General features: G+C 46.3%; 1 long non-coding RNA gene across 1 annotated transcript; it reads left to right on the forward strand.

Moving 5' to 3' along the window:
• On the forward strand, window positions 960-9,216 carry LOC110257469. Its single transcript, XR_002340092.1, has 3 exons — window positions 960-1,172; window positions 6,521-6,617; window positions 7,822-9,216. It is a non-coding gene; the product is annotated as an uncharacterized LOC110257469 (long non-coding RNA).

Below are 9,487 nucleotides of genomic sequence, written 5' to 3' on the forward strand. Positions count from 1 at the left end.
AAGCCCTTGGTCTCCAAACCAAGAGTCAACTTACTTAATTACAGTTTTGCCTCTCCCAGAGATGGAATTTAAACCCAGTCAATCAAGAATTGCCTAATCAGAGTTGCCATCATGGCTCAGTGGTTAACGAATCCAACTAGGAACCATGAGGTTGCAGGTTCAATCCCTGGCCTTGCTCGGTGGGTTAAGGATCCAGCATTGCCATGAGCTGTGGTGTAGGTCACAGACGCGGCTCAGATCCCACGTTGCTGTGGCTCTGGTGTAGGCCGGTGGCTACAGCTTCGATTAGATCCCTATCCTGGGAATTTCCATATGCCACAGGAGCGGCCCTAGAAAAAGAAAAAGACAAAAAAAAAAAAAAAAGAATTGCCTAATCAACACTAGTTAGGTAACCTGCCTGATAGACTCTATCTCCTTAAGGAAACTGAGCTGGCTATAACAACTCACTTTTTTTTTTTTTTTTTTTTAATGGCCACACCTGTGGCACATGGATGTTCCCAGTCCAGGGATTGAATCTGGGCTGCATTTGTGACCTCCACTGCAGCCGCAGCAATGCCAGATCCCAATGCACTGGGCTGGGGAATCAAACCCGTGCTTCCAAAGTAACCAAAGCCACTGCAGTTGGATTCTCAACTCACTGAGCCACAACAGGAAGTCCCAACCCGTGTTCTGCCTGGTATAACTTCCTTTTTCCTGCTCCCTTCTGCCTATAAAGTTCTTTCATTTTGTACAGCTCCTTGGAGCTCCTTTCTATCTAGATTGGATGGTGCTGAATTCATGAATCACTGAATCAAGCCAATAATATTTTCAAAATTTACTCAGTTGAATTGTGTTTTTTAACAGTTCCCAAATCTTCAGGATCAGTTGTTACCCCAGCAGTGGGTTGACTTGTGGCTTCCCTAAAAAGATGTGTTCACATCCTAATCCACAGAACCTGTGAATGTGACCTAATGGAAAAGAGCTTTTGCAGGTGTAACTAAGTTAAGGATTTTGAGATGAGATCCGTCTGGCTCGTTTGAGGCAAGCCCTAAATTCACTGATCTTTATAAGAAACAGAAGAGAAAACATAGAGGTGAAGGTGAGAAGATGGAGCTAGAGATAAAGGTGGGGGCAGAGACTGGAGTGATGTGGCCACAAGCCAGGAATGCCTGGAGCACCGGAAAATGGAAGAGGTAAGAGAGGGCCCTCCCTTACAGGTGTGGAAGGACAAAGGCCCAATGACACCTTGATTTTGGACTTCTGGGCTTCTAGAACTGTGAGAGAAGAAAGCACCAAGGGTGTGGTGATTTGCTATAGCAACCCTAGGGAGGAAATACAACCTCCAATGGCCTTGAGCTGGTGGGGCTTTGGGAACCCAGGAGCTTTGGGAATGCATAGGACATTAATGAGAAAGATGTTTTACTGAAGATTTCGTGGGAGACAGAGAAGGAGGGTGCCTCTCAAGTCACACAGCAGGCGCCAGTTAGAATTCCTGCTCTGTTCCCTCCCACACTGCGCCCCTGTCTTTCCTTCTCTTCTCCTTGAATAATGCCCTGAAATTTCCCCATTTTGCAAACAATTCAGCCCTGTCCTCGGCTTGCTTTCTCTCCTTAGCTGAGCAGGAGTGCCATAGTTTTCTGACTAGCGATTGTTTCTGCCTCCTGGCGTGAGTTCTCGGAAGTCTCATTTTTTTGAGTTGCTTTTTCCTTCTTCTAACCATTGCAGCCTTTACTAGGCATGAGGTGTAAGAGGAATCAGAGAAGAAGGAGGATAGAAAGAGAATTGTCTTCACTGACAATCTCCAGTCTTGGCTGAGCTTCTCTCTGTCGCCACACTCCCCGCCCTCCACCCAGTATCTCTGTCTAGAAATTAAGGCAGTATAGACAAATGCCTGGAATATACAGACTAGACCTCCGTGTTTCCTGTTATTTAATATTTATTGGAATGGAATGAGAGAGTGGATGCAGTGAAGTGTAAACAGGCCCCTGGATGCACGGGGCTGCTCTCCATTTCGGGCAATCTGGAACCTAGTGGAAAGAAGTGGAGCAATGCCATGCAACCAGGGGGCAATTGCTTTGGCAGCACCTCAATATGCAATGCACCGTGGCCTCACAGATCTCGGATTTGCCCCTACCCAGTGCCTGGCACTTAGCAGTGATCAGAAAGTATGTCAAGCTGAACTGTGAATCTGGCTTCCACACATCACTATCTCCCGCCCAGTATTTTCCAGGCAAGTGGGGTCGCCTGCTCCATGTTCTGGGGCCCTGCGTTTTGGAGTGCCTTCTTCAGAAGAAGTCTCCTGGTATCTGAGACCAGGTGGGGCTGGCCATAGTATTCAGGTCTGATGCCCTAAGCCCAGACCTGGTTCTGTGTTAAATTCTGGTTGCCAGAAACGCACGTGAAAGTTTTCAAGAACGCTTCTGGAGGCCAGGACTGGCTAGGCTCCGAGTGGGCTCTCTGAGCTGGGTTCTGCATGGTTTCCTGTTCCTACTTCTCCCCTGCAACGTGGTCTCTAACCCTCTACCCTGCTTGTGGAGTTGACCAGATGACCTGAGGAGCTCTAGGATGGTATCTGTGGGGTGGTCGCAGGCTTACGGTGGGACCTGCTTCTGGAAGGTGGTATAGGGGCAGATCACTCCCTCTAGCTGCTGTGGTATTTCTTTCGTGGTATCACATGAGATTGAGTTTCTAGAATGATGCTGACACAGATTTTGGGTGACACACATTGGACACAGTAGGGGTTTGGATCTCTGGGCTATTAATGGCCTACCACTGACCCTTGGGTTTGATCCACATGTATGAGCCTGTGCAGCAGCTGTCACCCATGTGTGTCCAGGCTATAGCACCACCTTTGGTCTGTAGCATTATGGCAGACAAGTATCCTTACCTGTGCACTTCTGCTATTGGACCTGGATGTCTGCAGGCCTTGGGCCAGTTGTCAGACAATCCTCTGGGTATGGCTGTGCCTACTCATTGTTCTGCTGTGCCCACGGGCCTGTCAGAATTCTTTCTTGCCTCTGATTGATAAAGCAAGTCCTCCTTTCTGGGTTGGCCTTAAGCTATGCTGGATGAGGACAATATTCTTTGCATGGATGGAACTGTTTTTGCTTTGCCCATGGGCTCCTCATCTATGGTCCCCACTGGTAGTGGTGTGTAGTACGCAGGAGTGAGGTCAACCCTGAAATAGATCCCATTTTAGGAATGCAGTGATGGGGGCTCAAAGAGTTAAAGAGGAGACATAGTTAGAAGATGTGTCATTCTATAATTACACTAAAAATTTCAAACGGTAATTTTTTTTTTTTTTTTAGGGCTGCACCTGTGGCATATGGAAATTCTCAGGCTAGGGGATGAATGGGAGCTACAGCTGCTGGCCTACACCACAGCCACAGCAGCACTGGATCCTTAACCCACTGAGCAAGGCCAGGGACCAAACCCACATCCTCATGGTTCCTAGTTGGGTTTGTTACCGCTGAGCCACAACAGGAACTTCTCGAAATGGTAAATTTGACATGACCGGAAGTTGAATTAGCATTCACAGATTCTCTGTACTCTGGGCGAGACTTCTGTCAGTGGTCACGAGTGAAGCATGACCTTTGAGAATCAATGGAAACTAGTATTCACTGGCAGCACAATGGCTGATGCAGCCCCATAAGTAATGGTGCGACCAGCATTAAATAAACAGTATTAGGGAAATGCAGGGACAAGAAGATCTAGATTGTTTTTTGTATAAACAGAGTCTGACGAACGTGGCATTGTAAGCAATAACAGTGTTACTGCCTTTTTATTGTAGTGGGAGATATGACATTAGCCCAGCACAGCGCATTTGGCGGTAAACTACAGGAAGCAATGGGTACCACAAAGAACATTCGTGTGTGCTGACTGAGCGAGGCCAGGGATTGAATCTGAAACCTCATGGTTCCTAGCACACATTTACCTCTTCTGCACTCATTACTCCCAATCTTCTCAATCACTATACTTCACATGGGCCTGGGGGATTTTATAATTTTACTCTAATTTTTCAGAAAGGCAGGGCTCCCCAACGTATTTGTCAAAGGTCCCATGCACCTTAGAGACAGACCTGTTCTTGCTGCCAGAAACAGTGTCTTCCTGGAGCTCACATAGGGACCTCACATCCGTTCATCCTTCGAGTATTTACACCCCCAGCTTTCCTCTGAGAAAATGCTGTCTGCCCCATGAGCAGTCTACACGGAATCTGACAAAACTAAATTCACCCACCACTCTAGGGTGAGGCTCCTCATGCGGCACATCTCATTTCTCTGGCCCCAACAATGGTTCATGGATGGGTATGTGACCCAGTCAAAGCCAATGAGATACATGAGACTTTTACTTGGGATGCTGGAAAAGCGGCCCTCTCTTTCCTGCAGTACATGCAACCTGAAAGTGCCTGAGAGCTGGTACTGCTATTACCATCTCATTACCACATAAAGCCTGGGACTCAAGCCAGTAAGGGAAGAAGTAACAAGGAAAGAGTGGAGGGAACTAGGATCTGGTGAGCGCATCTGATGTCCTGATCAAACTGTACCTAAAGCCAGGACACCCTCAAACATGAGCCAATAACCTTCTCTTTCTCATAAGTCATTTTAGCTGGATTTCCTATTATTTGCAGCCAGATTAAGCCCACCTGATTAGCACATCTGAGGGACGTTGCCTTTATTACCCATATGCCAATGCCTCTTCAATTCCTTTTTTTTGGCTACCTAACAAAGAATGGTATCAGGAGATATCCATCAATCTCTGCCCATTTCCTACTCCTGCCTCCTCTCTGCTCTACAGCTGAGCCCTCCTTCTCCAATTACCAAGGAAAATCCTGCCCTAAATTGGAGGGGCCAATAATTCTAGCCCGGTATTGGCTTGATTGAGCCATTCTTTCCCATCCCATGGCCTGTCCAGCTTTTTCAGTTTATCCCTAGATTCCCCACTCCCCAGGCTCTAGGGTCTCAATAAAAGTCATGTGCCTAGAATTTTTAAACTGAAATAATCAGAATGACCCACTTTATCAGATTGAGGGCACAAATATGGCCACTTTTTCTTGATTTTTTTTTTTTTTTCACTCATTCAAGACCTCACATGCCCATATTTGTAGAAGGACCCAAATCTCACTTTTCTTTTTTGCTTTTTAGGGCCACACCCTCGGCATATGGAAGTTCCCAGGCTAGGGGTCTAATTGGAGCTACAGCTGCCAGCCTATACCACAGCAACATCAGATCTGAGCCTCGTTTTCCACCTATACAACAGCCCATGGCAACGCCTAATCCTTAACCCACTGAGCAAGGCCAGGGGTCGAACCTGAAACCTCATGGTTCCTAGTCGGATTTGTTTCCACTGTGTCATGACGGGAACTCCCAAATCTCAAATCTCACTTTTTATGCCTCCCTTGATCCCTGAATTTTCAAAGCCTATGGGATAATCTGGGCTTGAGACATCAGTACAGTTCCAATGCCACCTATGGAGAGAACTAGAAAGAAGTCTGATCTGTTCACTATAACCATTGCTCCTCACTGCCACGTGGTGTGGCTACTAAAGACTGGTTCTGGGAGTTCCCGTTGTGGCTCAGTGGTTAACGAATCCGACTAGGAACCACGAGGTTGTGGGTTCGTTCCCTGGCTTTGCTCAGTGGGTTAAGGATCTGGCATTGCTGTGAGCTGTGGTGTAGGTTGCAGACGTGGCTTGGATCCCAAGTTGCTGTGGCTCTGGTGTAGGCCAGTGGCTACAGCTCTGATTAGACCCCTAGACTGGGAACCTCCATATGCCGTGGGAGTGGCCCAAGAAATGGCAAAAAAAAAAAAAAAGACTGGTTTTGTGTAGTCCGCTGGATGCTTGTCCATTGCTGATGGATGTCTTTGCTGGTTACAGTAATACCCCTTCAGCCTCCTCCATAGCATTTATCACATTTTAATTACATATTTGTTTATCTGGTTATTGACTCTCCCATCTTAGGTACATTCCATGGGGTGCAGATTCCATATCTGCTTTATTTATCATTACTGTATTTGGGGCAGAATAGGTGCTTAATAAATATTGTTTAAATCAATGTAAGAATGAAGAAATGCATGCATGAATAAATGAAGTTTCTGAGCAATGGAGAGATGAGACAGAAGGTGGTTTCAGAGACAATTTGGATGCGCCCCTTGAGAGGATAAATGGCAAATACTTGGCCCATATGCTTCTACCCCCGTTCCTTTGTCCATGGAGTCACTAATCAATCACGTCTTCTTTCTTTCTACTGAAGCTAAAGACAGTTTCTGAATCCTTATTGCAATAGACCAGCCATCTTCCATAATGAATGGAGAGGCAGACAAAACTTTTTGCCGTGCTTTTCCTATGGGAATGGGATGCAAGGGAAAGTTCTCACTCTGGCAGTTTTAACTATAGCCCCCAAATTCTTTGATACTCTTCCTATGAATGCTGGTTTCTATGTCCCCTTCCCTTGTGACTGGGTTCTGTGAATGCCTGACCAATGAATATAAAATGATGTTGTACTGCCTTAGGTACCTGGCAGTGTCCATTATCTGTTTCTTAGAAATCTCACCACCATGCTGTGAGGAAGCCCAAGCAGCCTTGAGACGAGTCCTCCATGGAGAAGAACGGCAGACAGCACCCACATGCCAGTCATGCAGGTAAGGCATCTCAGAAATGGATCCACCAGTCTCAGTGGAGCTGTCCCAGCTGATGTTACCTAAACAAAGATGAGCTCAGGATCCTTCCAGAACCCTGCCCAAACTGTAGGCTTTTAAGTTTCGAGTGTTATGTTATTCATAAATAGTAACAGTGACACTCATGAAACTTCAGCCTCAACTCCTCACCTATGTTTCAGTCCCTGTAATCGAGTTCAACTCAGTGACCTTATTCCACATGCCAAATCCCCTTTTGGGCCTGCATTCTTTTTTTTTTTTTTTTTTTTTTTTGTCTTTTTAGGGCTACACCTGTGGCATATGGAGGTTTCCCAGGCTAGGGGTCAAATTGGAGCTGTAGCTGCTGGCCTCCACCACAGCCACAGCATTGCCGGATCTGAGCTGCATCTGTGACCTATAACACAGCTCAACACAACACCAGATCCTTAACCCACTGAGCAAGGCCAGGGATTGAACCTGTGTCCTCATGGATACTAGTCAGATTTGTTTCCACTGAGCCACAATGGGAACTCCTGGGCCTGCATTCTTGATTTTTAAAAAATTTTTTTAGCTGTACCTGCAACACATGGAAATTCCCAGGGTAGGGGTCAAATCTGAGCTGCAGCTGCCCAGCCTACAGCCACAGTCAGAGCAACACTGGATCCAGGCTGCATCTTCAAACAATGCTGCAGCTTGTAGCAATGCCAGATCCTTAACCCACTGAGCGAGGCCAGGGATCGAACCTGCATCCTCACAGAGACTATGTTGTGTTCTTAACCCACTGAACCACAATGGGAATTCCATTTTTTTTTTTTTGGTTTCTTTTTTTGGGGGGGGGGTGAGGGACTGCATTCTTTAGGGGCAACTTCATTCTATCCCATCCATGCATGGTTGGGGGGGTTCTTACTCTGCTCCCTAGGTCTCCCGTCCTATAGGATGATTGCTTAGCTTGTGGCTCACCTGGCCTCTCTGGCATCCCATGCCGAGACCTTGAATGTTTCATGACAAGCTGTGGATTTTGAACTTAGGAATAAAATGTGGGTGTCATTTCAAGCCAGTTCCCAGCCCTTTAATTCCCACGGCTGTATTTGTCAACACTAGAGCAGAGAACTTGGAAGAATTTAGCAGAGGTTGTTTGTCGGTTAGGGGAACTGTGTGCCATGTCCAGTTTACTGCTTCCCTGTCATGCCCTGTCACTTTGTGGATGCAGATGCCAGACTTGGGGGAATCATCTCTGAAGCCTCTATCAAGTGGTTCTGAAACATGTTTAGATGCTGTTTAGCCGCTTGGATGAGCCAGTGACTGCCTCATTAATCTGACAAACTGTTGGAAACAACTTGCTCGCTTCCTTCCTCCTGGCATTGGGCACCAGCAGCCTCCTCACCTTGAAGATGCTTTGAGTTTTAGGAGGTCATGGGAGCTTGGCTTTGGAGCTAGACAGATGTGAATTCAAATTCCAGCTTCGTGACATGAATCTCTCTCATTCCTATGAACTTGCGCAAAGGATGTCACTTCCTTGATCCTGGGTTTTCATATCTGTTCATGGGGATAATGACGGCCTTAGAAGGTAGCTATGAGGAGTCAGTGAGATAAGGCACACAACCTAAATTTCAGCTGTGCACTAGCCAGCCCCTTGAGATGGACCCAACATGGGTTCAAATCTCCACCTTGTCCTTCTGTGCAAGGGCTTAGAACAGTACCTGTTGGAAAGTGCTAGAGTAAGTCCTATGAATTTTATGGGCTACTTTTGTTCACTTCTGACTCCAGGCTTCTGGCATATTTGTGTAGAAAGGTGGTGGGGTTTAGTGGCTAAGAGTATAGAAGCAATCCCTGGCCTGGGAACTTTTGCATGCTGTGGGTAAGGCAAAAAAAAAAAAAAAAAGAAAGAAGAGTGTGGACTCCAGGCACAAACTCTCTGGGTTTGAATCTTGGCTCTGACACTTACTCTAAGTGTGATCTTGGGCTAGTTAACCTCTTTGAGCCTCAGTTTCCTCATCTGTAAAATGGAGAGATTTAAGAACACCTACCTTTCAAGGTCGTTATAAAATGGATGTACATAAAGTACCCAGAACAGACAGCACCATATAAGAGTTAGCAATTTTGATTTTGCACTATGTTCATCAAATGTAAGATCTTACCCCTTCCTTAATTGCCGCACATAAACTCTTGCTCAAAAATTTTTGTATGAGTATTACAGAGCTTACAAAAATTGGGGCGGGGGATACCATAGGTGAAGGAGGCCTTTATTGCTTGTTACAGAATAACTTCAAGTCAGCTTTAGACATGGCAATTCCTAAGCTTCAGCCATGCCTCCCATGTCAACTTATCATGTCACCTCAATGGTCTCTACCCTCTCACCTTCTCTGGCTCCTTGCTTCTCTCCCTCCAACTACCTCCATCTCTTCTTCTCAACCTTAAACCTTGGATCGCCTTCGTTACCTTTGTCCAAATTCTTTTCCCTCTTCATTGTATGTAATGACTCTGCTCTCCCCAGGCCTTACTTCTGGCATAAGCACTTCCAACACCCGCTAGGTGTTCAGCAGAACATAAAGGGGGCCTTCCATTTAACTAGCACCCTCCTTGGAAGGTAGTTTGATTCATGAAAAGAAATGCTATGTCAGAGTTCCCATCATGGTGCAGCAGAAACAAATCTGACTAGGAACCATGAGGTTGTAGGTTCGATCTCTGGCCTTGCTCAGTGGGTTAAGGATCCAGCATTGCTGTGAGCTGTGGTGTAGGTTGCAGATGAGGCTCGGACCCTGCATTGCTGTGGCTCTGGTGTAGGCCGGCAGCTACAGCTCCGATTTGACCCTAGCCTGGGAACCTCCATATGCCATGGGTGCAGCCCTAAAAAGACCAAAAAAAAAAAAAAAAAA

The sequence above is a fragment of the Sus scrofa genome, chromosome 17, assembly GCF_000003025.6.
Source record: "Sus scrofa isolate TJ Tabasco breed Duroc chromosome 17, Sscrofa11.1, whole genome shotgun sequence".
Classification (NCBI taxonomy): domain Eukaryota; kingdom Metazoa; phylum Chordata; class Mammalia; order Artiodactyla; family Suidae; genus Sus; species Sus scrofa.